Source organism: Pseudophryne corroboree, chromosome 4 (genome assembly GCF_028390025.1).
Source record: "Pseudophryne corroboree isolate aPseCor3 chromosome 4, aPseCor3.hap2, whole genome shotgun sequence".
NCBI classification, from domain to species: Eukaryota; Metazoa; Chordata; class Amphibia; order Anura; family Myobatrachidae; genus Pseudophryne; species Pseudophryne corroboree.
In genome coordinates, this window is record NC_086447.1 from 777,324,779 (window position 1) to 777,346,593 (window position 21,815).

Here is a 21,815-nt window from a genome sequence, read left to right on the forward strand (position 1 = left end):
TACGAGGTGGGGAGTGCTACTACACTGGTACGAGGTGGGGAGTGTTACTACACTGGTACGAAGTGGGGAGTGTTACTACACTGGTACGAAGTGGGGAGTGTTACTACACTGGTACGAGGTGGGGAGTGTTACTACACTGGTACGAGGTAGGGAGTGTCAATACACTGGTACGAGGTGGGGAGTGTTACTATACTGGTACGAGGTGGGGAGTGCTTCTACACTGGTACGAGGTGGGGAGTGTTGCTACACTGGTACGAAGTGGGGAGTGTTACTACACAGTTATGAGGTGGGGAGAGCTTCTACACTGGTACCAGGTGGGGAGTGTTACTACACTGGTACGAGGTGGGGAGTGTTACTACACTGGTACGATGTGGGGAGTGTTACTACACTGGTACGAGGTGGGGAGTGTTACTACACTGTTACGAGGCGGGGAGTGCTTCTACACTGGTACGAGGTGGGGAGTGTTACTACACTGTTACGAGGTGGGGAGTGCTACTACACTGTTACGAGGTGGGGAGTGCTTCTACACTGGTACGAGGTGGGGAGTGTTACTACACTGGTACGAGGTAGGGAGTGTCAATACACTGGTACGAGGTGGGGAGTGTTACTATACTGGTACGAGGTGGGGAGTGCTTCTACACTGGTACGAGGTGGGGAGTGTTGCTACACTGGTACGAAGTGGGGAGTGTTACTACACAGTTATGAGGTGGGGAGAGCTTCTACACTGGTACCAGGTGGGGAGTGTTACTACACTGGTACGAGGTGGGGAGTGTTACTACACTGGTACGATGTGGGGAGTGTTACTACACTGGTACGAGGTGGGGAGTGTTACTACACTGTTACGAGGCGGGGAGTGCTTCTACACTGGTACGAGGTGGGGAGTGTTACTACACTGTTACGAGGTGGGGAGTGCTACTACACTGTTACGAGGTGGGGAGTGCTTCTACACTGGTACGAGGTGGGGAGTGTTACTACACTGTTACGAAGTGGGAAGTGTTACTACACTGTTACGAGGTGGGGAGTGCTTCTACGCTGTTATGAGGTGGGGAGTGTTACTACGCTGGTATGAGGTGGGGAATGCTACTACACTGTTACGAGGTGGGGAGTGTTACTACACTGTTACGAGGTGAGGAGTGTTACTACGCTGGTATGAGGTGGGGAGTGTTACTACACTGGTACGGGGTGGGGAGTGCTACTACACTGGTACGAGGTGGGGAGTGCTACTACACTGGTACGAGGTGGGGAGTGTTAATACACTGGTTCGAGGTGGGGAGTGTTACTACACTGGTACGAGACGAGGAGTGCTTCTACACTTGTACGAGGTGGGGAGTGTTACTACACTGGTACGAGGTAGGGAGTGTTACTACACTGGTACGAGGTGGGGAGTGCTACTACACTGGTACGAGGTCGGGAGTGTTACTACACTGGTACGAGGTGGGGAGTGCTACTACACTGGTACGAGATGGGGAGTGCTACTACACTGGTACGAGATGGGGAGTGTTACTACACTGGTACGAGATGGGGAGTGTTACTACACTGGTACGAGGTACGAGGTGGGGAGTGTTACTACACTGGTACGAGGTGGGGAGTGCTACTACACTGGTACGAGGTAGGGAGTGTTACTACACTGGTACGAGGTGGGGAGTGTTACTACACTGGTACGAGGTGGGGAGTGCTACTACACTGGTACGAGGTGGGGAGTGTTACTACACTGGTACGAGGTGGTGAGTGCTACTACACTGGTACGAGGTGAGGAGTGTTACTACACTGGTATGAGGTGGGGAGTGCTACTACACTGGTACGAGATGGTGAGTGTTACTACACTGGTACGAGATGGTGTTACTACACTGGTTTGAGGTGGGGAGTGCTGCTATACTCAGGTTTTTATACTGTACACAATGAAGCCCTGCACGGATTTCACTGATCCTGTATCATGTCCGGCAGTGTTTTACTAATCTCTCCCATACACTGCCCGAGAATACGAATGACATTGACATAGGTAAAGTTGAATTGAGAAAAAAGTTGCAATCCCAAGCTGGAACACGAATGTTAGTAAATTTAACCCAAAGTTTCTTGATTTTCTTGCATTACTTTCAAATCAGAATCAGTCCCTACACACTTGGCGATATCTTTGAAATATATGAATCGTTCATATCGTTCAGTGTGTATGCAACAACGATGAACAATGCGCGTGCCTGCAATCGTTCATCCATGAACGATCATTGTTTGTACATACAAGCCAATTTGGTTGATATCGATGTATATAATGTCATATCGTCCAAATCGGCCTTAGGTATCGTCCAGTGTGTATGCTAGAAATTGCTGTTGAAAAATCAATAAGATCGTTGGTCGGTTACATCGGCCAAATCGCCAAGTGTGTAGGGCCCATAAGTCTGGACTGTTCAAAGATGAGCAGTCAGCGCATTGCATGCTTTCAGCTCAAACCAAACTGTGCTGAATTGTGTATGAACTATAACAAAACTGCAATGTATTCATTTATGTTTTGCTAAAGCTGATCATGGATTCATTGTCCACAAATTAAATAGATAAATTAAAAACAAATAAGTTTATGCATGCCACCCTATCTACAGTATAGGTTTTTTATAGATCTTTTTTCCCAAAATGATAAACTGTTAGGGTTAGGGCCCGGGGGGAGGTTAGGGTTAGGCACTAGGGGCGGTAGGGCTAGGCACTGGGGGGGTGGTTAGCCATAGCTGCCACCCCCCGAGGGTTAGCGGTATTGGCGTTTCTATAGTGGGTGCAGTGTGTGCGAGGCACACGGACCCCCAGGTCCAGGGGGGCCCACCCCGCACACACTGCACCCATTTGCCTAATACTTACCTCTCTGAAGTCCCCCGTCGAAGCCATCCCTTTTCGGCAGCGCAATAGAGTTTGAACACTAGGGGGAACAAACTCTATTGCGCCTGCTGAAAACGCCAGAAAGATGGCACGGTGGCCATTTTTCCAGAGTTTTGCAAATGCGCATTAGCAAAATCTTCGGGAAAGTGGCAGCCGCGCCGTGTTCCCGGAGATTTGCACATGCGCAATAGAGTCTGTTCTCAGACTCTATTGCCGCTGCTGCGGAGAAGGATGGCACCGCTGGGGGACTCCGGAGAGGTTAGTATTAAATGCTGTGCATCAGTCAGAGAGCAGGGGGCCCCTAAAGCAGAAGGCTGCACACGGGCCTCCTCCTCTTTTGAAACGCCCCTGGGTAGCGGACACCCCCAGGGAGTTAGCCATAGCCGTCACCACCGAGGGTTAGGGTAGGGGTAGAAATACCACCTCCAATGTCGGGATCTTCGCAGTCGGGATCCCACTGTTGGTCACATGGTGGCCGGCATCCCATCTGCCAGGATTTCGAATGTATTCCCTCTGTACAGGCTACAAGTAGTTTACATCCGTGCTTGCTCTCCATCATATGTTTGCTATTGTCCAGACTAGATCACACCCCAAATGATGGCATAGCCCACCCCAATAATAATCAGATGCATAATTCACCACTAGTCCACACCTCCCAGCTGCTGAATTGTAATAGAATTATTACAATTCTAAAATATTGACAGAAGAGCTCTAGCTGCGGATAAGAATTTTGGGGGAGAGAAGAAATACCATGGAACTGTACCAAATGGGAAAGTCTACCAGTAGACTTACTAGCACCAGAAGCGTAACTAGGGTTTTTGGTGCCCAGGGCAAGATGAAGAATGCCCCCCCCCCCCCCCCACACACACACAAAGTCAATATGAAGGGGCGTGGCCATTGAAAAAGGGGCATGTCAACATGACACGCCACCTGTTTCTCCTCACTATGGGAACATTCCTTTCCTTTGCATATGCACCTTACCTATATGGTGCTGCCTCACAATGTGGAACCTGTGAAGAAATGTATCCTCACTGGGAAGACGGCATCTTCAGTCGGTATTCATTATTCATGTACTGTAGGTCCATCGCCCATAAGATGCCTGTTTGTGTAGGAATATTCACAAGATCATCATACATAGCATTTGACTCGTGCCCCTTGTGTCACTTCCTGACCCCTTTGTATTGTATCTCAGCCACACCATCTCTCCCCTGCATCTCTCAGATACACCATCATCTCCCCCCTGCATCTCTCAGCACATCATCACCTCCCCAACACATTGTCTCTGAGCACATCATCTTCTCTCCCCACCCGTGTCGTCTCTCTCAGCACACCATCATCTCCCCCTGCGTCATATTACCCTTTATTCTATGTCTCTCTGTACCCCTCCACTCCTTCATTCATTGCCTCCTTGTGTCCCCCCTTCATTCCATGCCTCTGTGCCCTGCCCCCACTTTATTCTATGCCTCTCTGTGTGTCTACCTGTGTGTCTCTTACCCCTTACCTTCAGCCGGGAACCATTGAGACCAGGCAGCAGGCTGAAGCTCAGGGAGCGTGACGCTGGTGTCGCCGTGATGCCCTGCCCGGCGGTTCCCCCCTCTGCTGGGCCTGCCACGACACCTAGGGCATGTGCACTGCTCACCCCGCCCGATATACGCCACTGATAATGACCCTGCATAGGTTTTCAGGATAGCCCTGTTTCAGCACAGATGGGAGTGTTTGCAGATAGTTCCCGTAATTTGAGAAGTCAAAAACCCCAGTCAGGTGCAGCAGCTCACATAAATGAGTGCTACAGGCTCTTTGTTGTGTATATTATTAATATATTAATTGATAAAAATAAATAGCAAATCCTACAGCCATGCACCTATGCACTATACAGGGAATGTGGGTGATACGTCTCCTGGCGCTTCACGCACCCGAATCCTGATGCAGAGCTCTCACCCTCCTCCCCCCGAAAGTTCAGCTACTCGGGCGGAGTGACTCTTCCAGTTCCTAGTGCCGGCCAGGAACTCTGCTGGCCCGGGCGCATCATTCAGACACTGCGGTGTGCTGCTCTCCCGGGCATGAGCCTCCTTCGTACTGCTCCCGGAGTTGCTGGTGATCTGGAAGCTTGCCCTGCCCCAGCAGATCCTCCCTCTGCCCAGAGCTCAGCTCCTCCAGGAACCGCAGCATGAACGTGGCTGGCTTCCTGCATAAGTCTCCGCATCTCCCGACGGGGTGCCCTGATGTAGCGGTTGATTGAAAAGGTCCCTTAGGCCACTTGGATCTAGCATCAACCCTGATGTAGCAGTCAGTGATCATTACACACAGCCGGCGCTGGGACCGCGACTATGGAGACTAGAGGGAGGGAGGGGAGGAGCGTGTGCCGCTATCAATCTGCTACTGCTCATAGGCTGCTACAGGCTTACAGGGATTTGCTGGGATGACACTCTGCCAGGCAAGGTCTGCCAAAGCGCACATGGCATGAACCCTGCTCGCAGGGCCGCCATCAAGGGGGTGCCCTGTGTACAGTTGTCCCGGGCCCGGCCACTCTGACAGAGTGGAGGGCCGGGCTGCACACACAGTCACCCGTGGATATACCCGGCGGCATTTGCCGCCGCCGTACCCACGGGCCGCCGCTCCCCGTCCCTCTCCCCTCCTTCGCTCACCGCCGCTCCGTCCTGCTGATGTGAGGGGAGGAGAGCGCAGCCCTGCGCCTCTCCTGCCCCTCTGTGTCTTCAATTCAGCGCCGCCCGTGAGCCAATCAGAGCTCGCGGGCCGCGACCTTTGATTGGCTCACGGTCACGGATCGGCGTTGAATTGAACGGGGACACCCGCACCTGCCGGAGACTGAGGGGAAGGAGAGGCGCAGGCTGCGCTCTCCTCCCCTCACACACACACAAACAGGTGAGCAGCAGGGGAGGGCTTCCTGTATATCTGGCACTGGGGGCATATCTGGCACTGGGGGGGGCATGTATACCTGGCAATGGGGACATATCTGGCACTGGGGGCATATCTGGCACTGGGGGGGGGGCATGTATACCTGGCAATGGGGGCATATCTGGCACTGGGGGGGGGGGGGCGGCATGTATACCTGGCAATGGGGGCATATCTGGCACTGGGGGGCATGTACACCTGGCAGTGGGAGCTTATCTGGCACTGGGGGCATATCTGGCACTGGGGGCATATCTGGCACTGGGGGGGGGGGGGGGGGATGTATACCTGGCAGTGGGAGCATATCTGTCACTGGGGGCATATCTGTCACTGGGGGGACATGTGTACTTGGCACTGGGGGCATATTTGGCACTGTGGGGGCATTTGTGTATCTGGCACAGTGAGGCAATGTGTATCTGGCACTGTGGGGCAATGTATATCTGGCACTGTGGGGCAATGTATAACTGCAGGGCCGGTTCTAGTCCTTTTTGCGCCCCGGGCGGGAAATTGGGGCGTGGCTTCATACAGGGGCGTGGTCAGTTACGCCCCCTGTACAGTAGAGTAGCGCCGCTGAAATGCTGTGCGGTGCGCGATGATGTCATCGCGCACCACACAGCAAAGGTCCTCTCCACGAAGGGAAACTAGATGCGTAGCGTCTAGTTCCCTTCACAGCTGGACCAGCGGGGGGACACAGCGGGCAGCGGATCTTGCCATGGTGCGGCGCCCTCCGGAAGGCGGCGCCCCGGGCAAAAGTCCTGCTTGCCCGTGGCAAGATCTGCTACTGTATATCTGGCACTGTGGGGCAACGTGTATCTGGGGGTCATATGTGTATCTGCCCCTCCCCCCATATGTGTATCACACCCCCATTTTCATTGGCCACACCCCATGTGGCATTTGGCCACACGCCTTATTTGGCGCATGAGCACACAGTACCTGTAAAACATTTTTTCTACTTGCACCACTGGCCGCCGGTGACACTGACTGCGGCTGACCTGCTGCTAGTCAGTGGCAGATTTGAGAATTGAAGCCACCGCCAGCGGCGCTGGGTCCACGCCTGACTTCCGCGGGCCGTGCCGTCCGAGCAGCAGCAGCACTGCCTGAGTGTGAGAGACCGCCCTCCACCGCTGCTGCTGCTGGTAGGTTGTGATGCGGGGACTGCTTTACTAACGTGGCTATTACCTCCATGAGGGGGGGTGGGGGCTGCCTATTTTTTCAGTCCCGGGCCCCACAATTTCTGGTGGCAGCCCTGCCTGCTCGCCCTGCCCTTGTCTACCCCGATAGAAGAAGCAGCAGCAGCAGCATTCTCCGATGTTCCAGGGTGTAGTACCAGCAGCTGCCAGTAGGTGGCGGCGGTGCACAGAGAGTGACGTAACCGCATTGTAGCTTCTAGTTACACATACATGCGGTCTCTGAGTGGCCGGCACGGTGGCGCGTGTCGTTAGTCCTGCAGCTGGGGCGGCCCAGGCCGCGGGTTCGAGTCCCACCCCTGCACTCTAGTTTAGATACAGGAGAAGCACAAACATTAGTTAGGGAATGCAGCTAGGCATGGGGTGCACTCTGACTGTGGCAGCAGCCTGATTTTTGGTGTACAGTGTACACAATACTTCAAGAGATAATATTATTATTTATAACTCCCATAATCTCACCAGCATTAGTATATACCTGGAGGGAATTGTCCTACATCTACTTTGTATGTGTTATTTCGCACCTTCATAGAAGCTCAGTAAAGTACTATTAGGACTCCACTTTCTTGATGTGTATGAGATGGAACTCCAGAAACCCACCTAAAATAAGCCTGATTTCTATTTGCCACAACCTGCTGTCCAAACAGACGATAGTATTCTATATGACTTGGTAGAAGCCACATAAAAATGGAATTGTTCCCTGATGGCAACTTAAGTATACCGCCCAAGCATCCTGATTCACGGGGTGGTATTCATGTGACCGGCGGTCGGGAGACCGACAGTCACATGACCTTCACCATCCCGACCGCTCACTATCCCGATGGTCGGCATGCCGACCAACAGGGACTATTTACACTCGTGGCTGTCCACGACACCCATAGAGTGGGAATAGAACCCGTGGCGAGCGCAGCGAGCCCGCAAGGGGCTTGCTGCACTCGCCTCTCCCCGCCGGGATCCCGGCGTCGGTATGCTGCCGGGATCCCGGCGTCGGTAAGCTGACCTCCGGTCTCCTGACCGCCAGTCAGCCGTACTACACCCGATTCACGGACCTCGAAAGGAGTGGTGTTTTCCTCAAAAGTGGGTGTTTCGAATTAGAGAGCGCGGAGTTGTGGTTCCGGCCAGGATTTAGTTTACATGCCTTCTAAAGCATATAAAGAATATATTTTTTTCTGAATCTGCTAATACACAATGGGGGTCATTCCAAGTTGATCTCTCACTAGCGGTTTTTAGCAGCCATGCAAACGCATTGTCGCCGCCCACAGGGGAGTGTATTTTCGCTTTGCAGGAGTGCAAACACCTGTGCAGCCGAGCGCCTGCAAACACATTTTGTGCAAAACAAGACCAGCCCTGGAGTTACATTTCCTGTGCTATGATTGCTGCGACGAGTGACACGGTAATGACGTCAGATACCCACCCAACAAATGCCCGGCCACGCCTGCATTTTTCCAAACACTCCCAGAAAACGGTCAGTTGACACCCATAAACGCCCTCTTTCTGTCAATCTTCTTGCGATCGGCTGTGCGATTGGAATCATCGTTAGAACCAGTGCAAAACCACAAAGGACTTCGTACCCGTACGACGCACGTGCGCATTGCGGTGCATACGCATGAGCAGATTAGCCGTTTTTTTTTTTAATGATCGCTACGCAGCGAACAACGGCAGCTAGCGATCAACTCGGAATGAACCCCAATAGACAAAAGGAACAGAAACATATAGGGTTAAAAGAATCCCTTTAATCTTGGCTAAACCCACCGTACATGAAACAAGATTCTGTATAGAACAGATCTAGTATATCATGCTATTTGCACCTACCAAGGTAATTTGTATTAGAAAGAAAAAACTATTACCCAGTGATAACACTGGGTGATTAGCAGCATGCAGGCGATAATATGGTGTGATTACACTTTGTACAAACTTTAGATATAAGTGTATAAAGTGAAACTTGGCATGAGTCTTGCTGTGATTTATATACAGTATATAATCCAATTTATTCTGATTTATCTATACACGCAGTGGAAGATGAACCTACATTCTCATATGTGTGTGTTACACCCCAGGGCTCTAAAGTGGTAGCATAAAAAGGAAGCCAACAAATGTTGCTACGATGAAAGTAACCCATCTGAGAACATCTTGTCTTATTGTGCCCTGTGTTTCTACTGATTGGTTTAAAAATTATAAGTGCATCAGATAGCTAGACAGGCTTTTATCCATCAATGTCTGGAAATAACAATTCAGTCATACTTTCATTAGAAAAAATGAATTCTAAGACTCTTCTATATTAACTACCCTCAAGATAATATGCTGTATAAAATGAAATAAAACCATGCATTGCAAAATAGAATACTTATGGTTTGTTATTATGACACACCCCCAGGGCCTGATTGGTTTTTGCTGTTTGAAACTGTGCTCTTATTTAAATAGATTTCATGGAATTGTATGCAATATATTTTCTGTAATAGTGACGGTGTATTGTTATATTGACATACATTTCTCCGTGACAGTTTGCCAGGTTTTATATAAAAGATGTTTGATGCTCTCAATAAAATATTGATTGAATTCACAATTTTGTTTGGCGAAGTACTGTAGCTCACTTTGGGATTTATTTGGACACAATACCAATGTTCACCTAGTTGAGCATGGTTTTTGACTTCGAACCAGAGCCGGCCATAGGCATAGGCAAACTAGGCAATTGCCTAGGGCATTTGATATGCCATGGGGCATCAGCAGCTTCTGCTGATTAAAATGATATGCGGCATGCCTATATTCTGTGTGTAGCATTTCATATGCAGATACAGCCACAGTCTCACACGGTATATAGGCATGCCGCATATCATTTTAATCCGCAGAATCTGTTTGTGCATCCTAGCCACATAGCAATGCATTTTCATAAATAAGGTGCCCGATGTTAGCATTGAGGCAAGATTTATGAGGACACATCTGTATCCAAGCAGAGGCAGAGGTCACAGTGTTAGTGGAAGTGTGAGTGCTGTGTGCATGTGAGTGGGTTGGTTGTGCAGTAGTGTTCGGAATATGTGTAAGGAGCATTATGTGTGTCATGTAAAATGCATTAATAATGTGCAACATATGTGTAGGGGCCCTATGTGTGTCATTATGTGTATAAGGGCATTAATAATGTGCGGCATATGTGTAACAGGGTACTACTGTATGTGTGTCATTATGTGTATAGGGGCACTAATAATGTGCAGCAAATGTGTAGGGGCACTATGTGTGTCATTATGTGTTTAAGGGCATTAATAATGTGCGGCATATATGTAAGGGACATTATGTGTAAAAGGGCATTAATAAAGGTTGTCATAATGTGTAAGGCGCATTATGTTTATAAAGACATTAATAATGTGTAAGGGGCATTACTGTGTGGAATTATGTGTATAAATGCATTACTAATGTGTGGAATTATGTGTATAAATGCATTACTAATGTGTGGCATTATGTGTATAAGGTGCTCTACTATGTGGCGTTGCGTATAGAAAGGGCACTACTATGTCGTCTAATATGAATAAAGAGCAATAGGGTGTGGTGTAATGTGAATAAGGAGCAATTCAGTGTGATGTAATGTGAATAAGGGGCTCTACTGTGAGGAGTAATGTTTATAAGGTAAAGTGATACTACTATGGGAAGTAATATGAATTATGGACACTATCGCATGATCAAATGTGAATGAAGTTGCAGTACTGTGTGGCGTAATTGAAATTGGGTTACTATTGTGTGGCCATGCCCCTTGCCAGCAAAAATACACCCCTTTTTGGGCTGTGCGTCAAAAGTGCGAACTGTTCCTATTTAAAATATAGGGGGTACAAACACCATAATAAGGACTGCTATGGGTGAGGGGTGATGGTGCTGGGAAAGAGGTGCAAGGTCAGAGGCGGAACCAGCAGTGGTGCTAGGGGGGCACCAGCCAAAACCTTGCCTAGGGCATCATATTGGTTAGGGCCGGCTCTGCTTCGAACAGAGTCGTAATTACGATTTCAGACACATGCACGGAGAGAGCACATTGATTGAAAATGTATTGGACGCTCTTGGCGGTGACTGGAAGGTGGCTATACAGTCGCACAGAGAGAGCCTGTGTTATGGGAATGTCGCTGAAGTGTTTGCATGCACAGGCACTAAATCGCCCAAATAATCTGCACCTGCCAGAGGGCTCATGAAAGTTTCGATAGATGCTGAAGTGAGCATCTCAGTCCTTGCACATGCAGGTGCGTGCTAGTACACCAGATGTTGACTGAAACTAGCATTTGCATAATTACTTCTGTGATTCCACAAACAGATGCAAGAGCTAACGCAGCAGCATTCACCTCTGAATCAGGCCCACTGACATGTGACATCCCAATCCAATCACAGACCTACCTGCTACATAGACTGAGTAACTGCTCTGTACCCATTATGTTATATGGGATACGGTCGTTAGGTCGACAGTCATTAGGTCGACCACTAAAGGTCGACATGCATTATGTCGACATGGCCAATAGGTCAACATGGTCATTAGGTCAACAGGAAAAAAGGTCGACATGAGTTTTTCAATTTTTTTTGACTTTTTCATACTTGACGATCCACGTGGACTACAATTGGGAATGGTAACCTTGCCCGAAGCGCCATGCAAGGGGACACAGTGCACTAATTTGGGTTCCCCGTCACTTTACGAAGAAAACAACACCAAAAAAGTCCAAAAACCCATGTCGACCTTTTGTCCTGTCGACCTAATGACCATATCGACATATTGCCCCTGTCGACCTAATGCATGTCGACCTTCATGGTCGACCTAATGACTGTCGACCTAAGTTGAATCGAACCAACGACCCATACCCTGTGATATCATCATCTAATAACACAGTGTTTCCAAAACTTTGGGCCTAATTCAGATCTGATCGCAGCAGCAAATTTGTTAGCTGATGGGCAAAACCATGTGCACTGCAGAGGGGGGGCAGATATAACATGTGCAGGGAGAGTTAGATTTGGGTGGGGTGTGTTCAAACTGAAATCTAAATTGCAGTGTAAAAATAAAGCAGCCAGAAATTACCCTGCACAGAAACAAAATAACCCACCCAAATCTAATTCTCTCTGCACATGTTATATCTGCCACACCTGCAGTGCATATGGGGGCTAATTCAGACCTGATTGGTGCTGTGCGTTTTCGCACAGCAGCGATCAGGCCTGAACTGCGCATGGCCGACAGCCGACGGCTGTCTTAGCCCTGCGATTGCCTCTGCCTGACTGACAGGCAGAGGTGGTCGCTGGGTGGGAGGGGGTGGGCTGGCGGCGTTTAGCCACCGTTTAGGGGGCGCGATCCGAGCAACGCAGGTGTGCCCGTACAGTCTGAGTAAGTCTGACCTTACTCAGTCTGATCCAACCTGAATAAGGCTCTGTGCTTACTCTGTAATCTTCCTCCAATCACAGATCACCTGCTACATGGTGGGTAATTCCGACCTGATCGTAGCAGCAAATTTGTTAGCAGTTGGACAAAACCTTGGGGCTCATTCTGACCCAATCGCACGCTGCAGTTTATCGCAGCGGTGCGATCGGGTCAGAACTGCGCATGCGCCAGCGCATGCCAGATGGCCGAAGGCCGTCGGGCTGCTACGATTGCCTCTGCCTGATTGCACTTTGCCTTTGCACTTCTGTGGGGAGGGCGGGGGGGGGGGGGGCACTGACATATGGGGCGGGATAGCCCTGTGCTGGGCGTCTTCCCGCATGTCAGTGTAAATGATCGTAGCTGTGCTAAATATAGCACAGCTACGATCATCTCGGAATGACCCCCCATGTGCACTGCAGGTAGGGCAGATATAACTTTTGCAGAGAGATACACATTCGGGTGGGTTATATTGTTTCTGTGCAGGGTAAATACTGGCTGCTTTATTTTTACACTGCAATTTAGATTTCAGTTTGAACACACCCCACCCAAATCTAACTCTCTCTGCACATGTTATATTTGCCCCCCCCCCCTGCAGTGCACATGGTTTTGCCCAACTGCTAACAAATTTGCTGCTGCGATCAACTCTGAATTACCCCCCTAGACTATGTGATTGCGCAGTGCCCATTCAGGGATTTCAATACCCAATCATAGACTGACCTGCTACATAAACTGCATGACTCAACTGTAGTCAATCAGTGATATAACCATCCTATCTCACAGACTCAGGGCTGTATCCACAGTGCATCCAGAAAGTATTCACAGCGCTTCACTTTTTCCACATTTTGTAATGTTACAGCCTTATTCCAAAATTGAATAAATTCATTTTTCCCCCTCATAATTCTACACTCAATACCCCATAATGACAATGTGAAAAAAGTTACTCACCTGAACTAGCATCTAGTCAGGTGTTCCTGAATAGCCGAACTGCCACGTCTGTGAATGAGTAGATCCTATATTATGCCTGCCCAATTCCGTCCTAATGTCTCAAGCCAAAACCCAGCAGCTCAACCTAGTCCAGATTCACAAACAACCTTAGCCGTAACATTTTATGGGGCAGATTGCAAGAGACCAGGGCCAAGTCAATCCTCAAAAAGGAATGATAGGTCTGACAAAAGCAGGAAAACGGGCGTACACCAGGATGTGTCACTCGCCAAGCATCAACCCAGCACAGATCTGCCAAGAAATTAGAAAATGGACCTCTTCCCTGCAGAGGTGGACTATCAGATTCACGCTACCTATCTATGTTTAAATCTAATACATTATTAAAGTCACCCAGGCACTGCACATGAGTAGTAACAGAGTGTGTGATAAACCCAGCAGAACTTTTTAACACATCATAAGAGAAGGGTGGGGGATCATTGGAGCCATATGAGAGATCACATTGGAGAGGGTCCGACTATGTCCATCAGTAGAAGATGAAAGTCTTATGCGAGGATACCTCATGTGCAATTATTCATCTTAATCGCTGTGAGTCTTTTATATAGGGGGACACACTGACGATATCCATAGAAGGATTTGGTGAAGGCTAATCTCATCATCCTTTTCACACTGACTTTTTGCATGAGATGAACTTTTTTATGAATGTACTAGGCGCTTCGTCACGCCCTACGGGCGCTCTTCACACAGTCGAAAGGGGCTATACCCCCTTAACCCCTGCACGCGTTGCTGGGGTTCAATATTTGTATTATATGGAGTATTACCTGCATTCCTAGGTTTGTTAATGGTTAAATATTGCATGACGAAAGGGCTTCCGATGGTTAAGGGGGCGTAGCCCCTTGCGACGGCGTGAACAGCGCCTGCAGGGCACGATGTACAGAATGTAGCGGGTGTGGGGGGAGTGCGGGACCTATAACTATGTGATTGTATTTGTAACAATATATAGGACATGGATAAGGATGTATGTGGTATAGACATACCCGCATGAAGAGGTATATGGTGTCATTAGACACAGAGAGGAGTGCTGGTACAATGAGGAACAGGGGCAGCTGTGTCCTGTCTCTACACCGTCCGATCCTTCAGGTGTAGCAACGTGGGGCGGTAAGGAGGGGATAAAGAGACGCGGGGCGGTAGGGAGGGGATAGAGAGACGCAGGGCGGTAGGGAGGGGATGCAGAGACGCAGGGCAGTAGGGAGGGGACAGAGAGACACGGGCGGTAGGGAGGGGATAGAGAGACGCGGGGCGGTAGGGAGGGGATAGAGAGACGCGGGGCGGTAGGGATGGGATACAGAGGCGTAGGGAGGAGGGGATACAGAGACGCGGGCGGTAGGAAGGGGATAGAGAGATGCGGGGCAGTAGGTTGGGGATGCAGAGACGCGGGGTGGTAGGGAGGGGATACAGAGACGCGGGGCGGTAGGGAGGGGATAGAGAGACGTTGGGAGGGGATAGAGAGATGCGGGGTGGTAGGGAGGGGATAGACAGATGCGGGGCGGTAGGGAGGGGATACAGAGACGCTGGGCGGTAGGGAGGGGACATAGACGCAGGGCGGTAAGGAGGGGATAGAGTGACGCGGGGCGGTAGGGAGGGGATACAGAGACGCTGGGCGGTAGGGAGGGGACACAGACGCAGGGTGGTAGGGAGGGGATAGAGAGACGCGGGGTGGTAGGGAGGGGATACAGAGACGCGTGGCGGTAGGGAGGGGATAGAGAGAAGCGGGGCGGTAGGGAGGGGATACAGAGACGCGGGGCGGTAGGGGGAGTCCCCAGTGTGGAAGCTGATGAAGAGACGGGGGAAAGTAGTAGAGGGGTGGACACCAGAAGCGGAGACTTGTGTAAAGTGGCGACCAGACATAGAAACAGTGGTTAGGATGGCCAGAGGGACTCACCGTTGGGGCTGTAGGCTGCTGCTGCAGGTTGGTTAACAGTACACTATCCAGAGACAGTCTGTGCCACTATTACACACATCCCCCCATCCTGCTTGTGCAGCGCTGTGCCCGAAAAGGGGTGTGGCCTAATGTAAAAGGGGTGTGGGAGGGGATACAGAGACGCGGGGCGGCAGGGAGGGGATACAGAGACGCAGGGCAGTAGGGAGGGGATACAGAGACGTGGGGCGGCAGGTAGGGGATAGAGAGACGCGGGGCGGTAGGGCGGGGATACAGAGCCGCTGGGGGGCAGGGTGGGGATAGAGAGACGCGGGGTGGTAGTGTAAGAGGTGCGGCTGTGCGTGTGGTGGTGCCTGCTGCCGTGCAGGTGTAGTTTCGGTACTCACCAGGCGCCGCTCTCTCTCACCTTCAGGTACCGGAACCTTCAACGGACCTGGCAAATCTTCCGTCGGACCCGGACACGATGACCTAGGAGGAAGGAGATTGCTGAGTGCTGTCCTCCTGACTGTGGACCGAAACGCCCTCCGGAGCCGAGGAAAATAGTGCTTTCGGGCTAGGTGAGGGTCATCCCAGGCGTCCGCCTCAGAGCCCGAATTTCACCTATTGGCACTCTCGCACCAGGTGGAAATTCTACCTTGCACCGGCGTGCAAGGTTCACCGTTCGCCCTGAAGGAAGGGAGACAGATAGGGACACACAGACAGATGTTACTCACCGTCCTACGTCTTGTACTCCGATCTTCTCCACTTACAGGTCCCTGTAAGGAGGCAAAGAGAGAAACAGCCGTGCAGGGCCTAACTCTAATCTAGTGTGCGTCCGCTACACTAGCTGCATAACAAAGCCCTCAAACTGGCTCAAGTGTAAGTGGTGCAACACAAACTATGCACAAACTCTAAAACAACATTTTGCCCTGCACGGTAACAACACACACATCAGAGTACATCATCAAACGGTGCTGTCCCTTTAAATCCCTACCTACCGCTGGAAGGGGGTGGGCGCCACACAGCCTGCCCACCTCCTGTACACTTCCGGGGGCTCAGGTCAAGCGGACCTGCCTACCTAACACCTCAGGGTGGCCTGGGCCTAGTGCCCAGTGCAACCTTTATTCACCTCAGGGCACTTATTCACTGGGCCTAGCGCCCCCTGACTGCACACAGGCCGGAGGCCTGATTTCACCCATGGGCCTAGTGCCCGCCTAACTCGTCACTCGTGGGTGACCTGGGCCTGGTGCCCAGGGTCACCTTAGGTTACCCTAATTGGCCAAAGTACACTAGGGCCTAATGCCCTCTAATATCCCCACAGGCCTATTGCCTGGATTGCCCCCGGGCCTAGTGCCCGCCTACTGCGCCGCTTAGGTGGCTTGGGCCTAACGCCCAAACCACCGACTCAGATGATGACCCCCAAACTCCTATCTGCGCAACAGGCCTAGTGCCTGAATTGTGCCCCCGGGCCTAATGCCCGTCCCTGGTGGTCTAGGGAGGAAAAGAGAGGGGGTAAAAGTTGCCTCACTGAGGCCTCACCTGATCCAGGGATCTCCGGCGCCCTCTTCTGCCGCTGAACCGTCCTGGCCAGCGGCGCCGCCTCCGCTCCTCAGCGTCCAGCCGCCGCTGGACATCTTCCTCCTGCAGGCCAAAGTCTTCTGGCCTCTTCAGCGGCCACCGGAGCTCCTCTTCACACGGCCGTCTTCTCCTCCTCGCGGCGTCTTCTCCCGCGCTCTTCCGCGCGCGCGGTCTCTTCGGCTCCCGCCCGCCGTCTGACGCCAGATGCCGGAGGCGGGGCCTATGACGCGGCAAGCGCCAATTGGCTCGCCGCGCCCATCTCTGATTGGCCGCCGCTCCGGGAGCCGCGATTGGCTCCCGGAGAGCGCCAACATTTGAAAGCCTCCGCAGCCGACAGCCTGGTGCAGGGAAACATCCGATCCCTGCACCAGACACCCGCCGCCGCCACACACTGACAGGCGCTGGGGACAGACAAGCTGCCCCAGCACTGCCCACAGCCAGGAACTGGCTGCCGGTCCGATGTGCCCTGGGACACGGGGCACATCTCCACATTTTCCCCCCCTTTTTCCTTTGTAGTCCCTACAAAGGTCTCCACGACGTCCATCGTCCGCGGGTCAGGGAATTCCGAGGTCCCTCCGGCGAGGTTGTGTTCGAGGGTCCAGCCCGGACAGACCGTGACCCCACACCCTTCCACCTCCAGCTCCGGGTTCCTCTTCTTACCTCCTGACCTCCATCGGCGCATCCTCTGGGGGAGTGGCATCTCCTCATGGTCGCTCGACGTTGGCCGCCAAGGGGAATCTTCCTCCACGGGGACAACAGTCACCCACTCTTGACCTCCCATGTCGTCTGTGGCATCGTCCCTGTCTTCAGGGTGTGGTACCGACCACCACCCAACAGCGGAATCCTCCGGGGCATCCGTTTCCTCCCAGGCAGCAACCACCATCTGGCGCATCTCCTCGTGGGGCATCTCCAAAGGTCCCATGTCTTCCTCAGGAACGGGTCCTCCCACGGCATCACGATCCTCTCCCCAATGTTACGATTCCTGTACCCCAGACTGGGGAAGATCTTATGGCAGGGATCTGAGCACAGGAACCATATACAGGTTGTGGGAGCTGGAAAGCCTAGTAACCCCTGGCACCCTAACTCCGTTGTCTCGCCCGTGTTATCAGAAATCCCCTGCGAGACTATGGTTGCTTGAGCCCATGGCAGCCGCGTTCGAAGGGCGGATTATGTCTGCCCAACCCCGATGCCCCCGCAGGTCTTAATGGGAGACAAGGGGAAGTCCGAGACAGGGTGATAACAAGGGGCCCTCTGACTAAGCAACCAAGCCAGGGGTTACAAGCTAACTTAACTAAATCAAAAGGTATGTGCGGACTAGCCGCCAGGGAAAAGGACAACCAAAGATCCACTGATCCGACACTCCTATCCGGCACCGCTGGACACCAGAGTGGATCTTGTGGAAGCGGAATCCTCCGCAAAGCTCCAGAACACAATATAAACAAAATAATAAATAATAGCGGACAAGCCGCAACACACGGCTGCGCCGCGACTCACGAACACCACCAGATGTTAAAGGTGCTTGATCAGACTCCAGGAACAGATGGTAACTTCCGAGTACAGGATCACTGAGAACAGGAACAAACGGGTAAACCGGGACTGGGAACTTTCTCTGCAGCAGACACAGGCAAACAGGAAGCTATCACCGGCGTCTGTGAGGAGTCCTGGGAGTGCTTTTAACAGAGAGTCTTCCAATCAGCTGTTTGGAGGCTGATTGGATTTAAATGCTATGCAGCTGACAAGCTGCATGGTCAGGGAAACAGATGAGTGATAATTACAACATGCCATGCAGCTGCATGCTACACAGCCAGGAAACCAGTGAAGATATAAACTTAGACCCAGCAACGGGGAACACGATCCGACAGTGGCGTCCCCGTTGCTAGGCGCCGGCCGCACTGACGAGCGGACCCTCGGCGCCTAACAGTACCCCCCCCTTGAGGAGGGGTCAAGGAACCCCTAAATCCGGGTTTCTGAGGAAATTCTTGAAAAAATGCCCTTTTGAGTCTTGGGGCATGAAGATCCTCATCTAGGACCCACGACCTTTCCTCAGGACCATAACCTCTCCAATGGACCAAAAAATAGAGCCGACCCCGGGACAACTTGGAATCGAGAACCTTCTCAACCACGAACTCCTGCTGACCCTGTACATTAACTGGTGATCTCCCCTGAGGTTTTTTACGAGGAAATCTGCTAGATGAAACATATGGTTTGAGCAAAGAGCAATGGAAGGTATTTCCGATCCGTAAAGTTTTTGGTAGCTGTAACCGGAAAGCAACTGGATTGACTTTTTTGATAATGAGAAATGGTCCAATAAATCTAGGACCCAATCTGGCTGAGGTTTGTCGAAGTTTGATATTGCGAGTCGACAGCCACACCCTGTCTCCTACTTTAAAAGTGCACGGCCGCCGGAGCTTGTCAGAAAATTTTTTTTCCCTGAAAGCTGCTTTTCTGAGAGCAATGTGCACTCTTTTCCAAATAAGTTTAAGATGAGAGGTCAGGGCCAGAGAGGAGACAGAGGAATGTTGAAAAAATGAATTAGCTCTGGGATGGAAACCAAAAACTGCAAAAAATGGAGATACATTGGTGGAGGAATGACAGGCATTATTATAAGCAAACTCTGCTAATGGAAGAAACTCAGACCAGTCATTTTGGAGTTTGGCCGAGTACAAACGTAAATATTGTTTCAGGGATTGATTCACTCGCTCAGTCTGTCCATTTGATTGTGGATGATAACCGGAGGTTAATGATAATTTCATCTTTAATGAAGCACAAAAAGATTTCCAAAATTGTGCAATGAATTGTGGACCCCTGTCAGAAACAATATCAGTGGGTAACCCATGGAGTCTGAAAACATGACGGAGGAACAAGACTGCCAATCCCTGGGCAGATGGCAATCGGGGAAGACCAACAAAATGAGCCATCTTACTAAAACGGTCCACTACCACCCATATGACTGTGCATCCAGCTGACAGAGGGAGATCCACCACAAAATCCATGGAGATATGCGACCATGGTCTAAGAGGAACATTCAATGGCATGAGTTGACCAATAGGCAAAGAGCGAGGAACTTTATGCTGTGCACAGACCTGACATGAAAAAACAAATTCTTTAATGTCTTTAGAAAGACCAGGCCACCACACTGAGCGGGATACCAATTCCAAAGTTTTAGCGACTCCCAGATGCCCTGCAACTTTGCTATCATGAAATTCCTCCAAAACAGTTGCTCTCAAAAACTCAGGAACAAAAAGACGACCAGCAGGAGTATTTCCCGGAGCTTGATGTTGAAGCAGCTTCAATTGAGAAAAAACATCCTGTGTGAGACCTGCCTGAATGACTGAAGGCGGAAGTATGGGAGTAACAGGACTGTTGTCTTGAACGGGAAGAAAACTGCGTGAGAGGGCATCTGCCTTGGTATTCTTGGAACCAGGTCTGAAGGTGATAATGAATTTGAAACGAGTAAAAAATAAAGCCCAACGAGCCTGTCGGGCATTCAGTCGCTTAGCTGATTCAATGTATTGAAGATTTTTGTGATCCGTCAAAACAGAAATGGTATGGCTCGCTCCTTCAAGCCAATGTCTCCACTCCTCAAAAGCCCATTTAATAGCCAGCAACTCCCGATTACCAACATCGTAGTTGGATTCAGCAGACGAGAACTTCCTGGACATAAAGGCACAAGGATGTAACTCAAGGGAATCTGGATCCTTCTGAGAAAGGATAGCCCCTACACCAACCTCCGAGGCATCTACCTCAACGATGAAAGGCAATTCTGGGTTGGGATGTCTAAGGACAGGGGCAGAGACAAAGGCTTGTTTCAAGGCCTGAAAAGATGCTTTAGCTTCACATGACCAATTGGTAGGATCTGCTCCCTTCTTAGTGAGTGCCACAATGGGAGCAACTAGGTCAGAGAAAGAGTGAATAAACCTTCTATAGTAGTTTGCAAACCCTAAAAAGCGCTGAATAGCTTTTAAGTTAGTGGGTTGCGCCCAACTCAGGATGGCTTGGAGCTTCTTAGGTTCCATTCGGAATCCCCGAGGGGAAATAATGTACCCTAAAAAGGATACCTCCGTGACGTGAAATTCACACTTCTCCGGTTTGGCATACAAGTGATTTTCACGTAATTTCTTAAGCACCTGACGCACCTGGGTAACATGTTGTTCTACAGAGTCAGAATATATCAAAATGTCGTCTAAATAGACCACGACGAATCTTCCCAGAAACTCACGGAGCACATCATTAATGAGATCCTGAAAGACTGCCGGAGCGTTAGATAGGCCGAATGGCATGACCAGATACTCATAGTGGCCTGATTGAGTACTGAATGCCGTTTTCCACTCATCCCCTGACCTGATTCTAATGAGATTATATGCTCCTCTCAGGTCAATCTTAGAAAAAATAACAGCCGAACGTAGCTGATCAAAGAGGACAGAGATCAGTGGCAGGGGGTAAGTATTCTTTACTGAGATCTTATTCAAGGCTCGAAAGTCAATACAGGGTCTGAGGGAACCATCCTTCTTCTCTACGAAGAAGAAACCTGCACTTAAAGGGGATTTAGATGGCCTGATAAACCCTTTCTCAAGACTTTCTTTCACATACTCATTCATGGCCACCGTTTCAGGACCAGACAAAGCATATAACCTTCCTTTAGGCAACGTGGCACCAGGAATTAACTCAATGGTACAATCATAAGGCCTATGGGGAGGCAAAATATCAGCATTGCCCTTGGAAAACACATCCAAAAAATCCTGGTATTCTCCAGGAATATGTGCGGACCTGGCAGAAGCTACTCGGATAGGAAGTGTAATACATTCTTTATCACAGATGGTACCCCATTGTAGGATCTCCCCAGACTGCCAATCTATGATGGGATTATGGAAGGCCAGCCAAGGGTGACCCAGAACCACAGGAACTGCTGGACAATGGGTAAGAAAAAACTCAATCTTTTCTGAATGTAGAGCTCCCACCGAGAGCAAAACTGGAGGTGTACATAGAGAAATAACCCCATTGGATAAGGGACTCCCATCTAAACCATGCATGGTGACACACCTACCTAAGGTTAGCTGAG

At 50.6% G+C, this 21,815-nt stretch overlaps 1 protein-coding gene and 1 long non-coding RNA gene across 2 annotated transcripts in view; one reads left to right on the top strand and one right to left on the bottom strand.

Moving 5' to 3' along the window:
• The window catches only part of HHAT (hedgehog acyltransferase), a 1,065,929-nt gene extending 1,060,438 nt beyond the window's left edge, over window positions 1-5,491 (bottom strand). The window contains exons 1-2 of the mRNA XM_063918275.1: window positions 4,361-5,491; window positions 3,841-3,958 (exon numbers count right to left, since the gene is read on the bottom strand). The gene's annotated coding sequence lies outside the window, so the exon portion shown is untranslated. The remainder of the gene's footprint in view (window positions 1-3,840; window positions 3,959-4,360) is intronic.
• A 157-nt stretch (window positions 5,492-5,648) lies between these two features.
• Window positions 5,649-21,815, top strand: part of LOC134911763 (uncharacterized) — a 126,052-nt gene continuing 109,885 nt past the window's right edge. The window contains exon 1 of the long non-coding RNA XR_010176826.1: window positions 5,649-5,742. This is a non-coding gene — a long non-coding RNA (uncharacterized LOC134911763). The remainder of the gene's footprint in view (window positions 5,743-21,815) is intronic.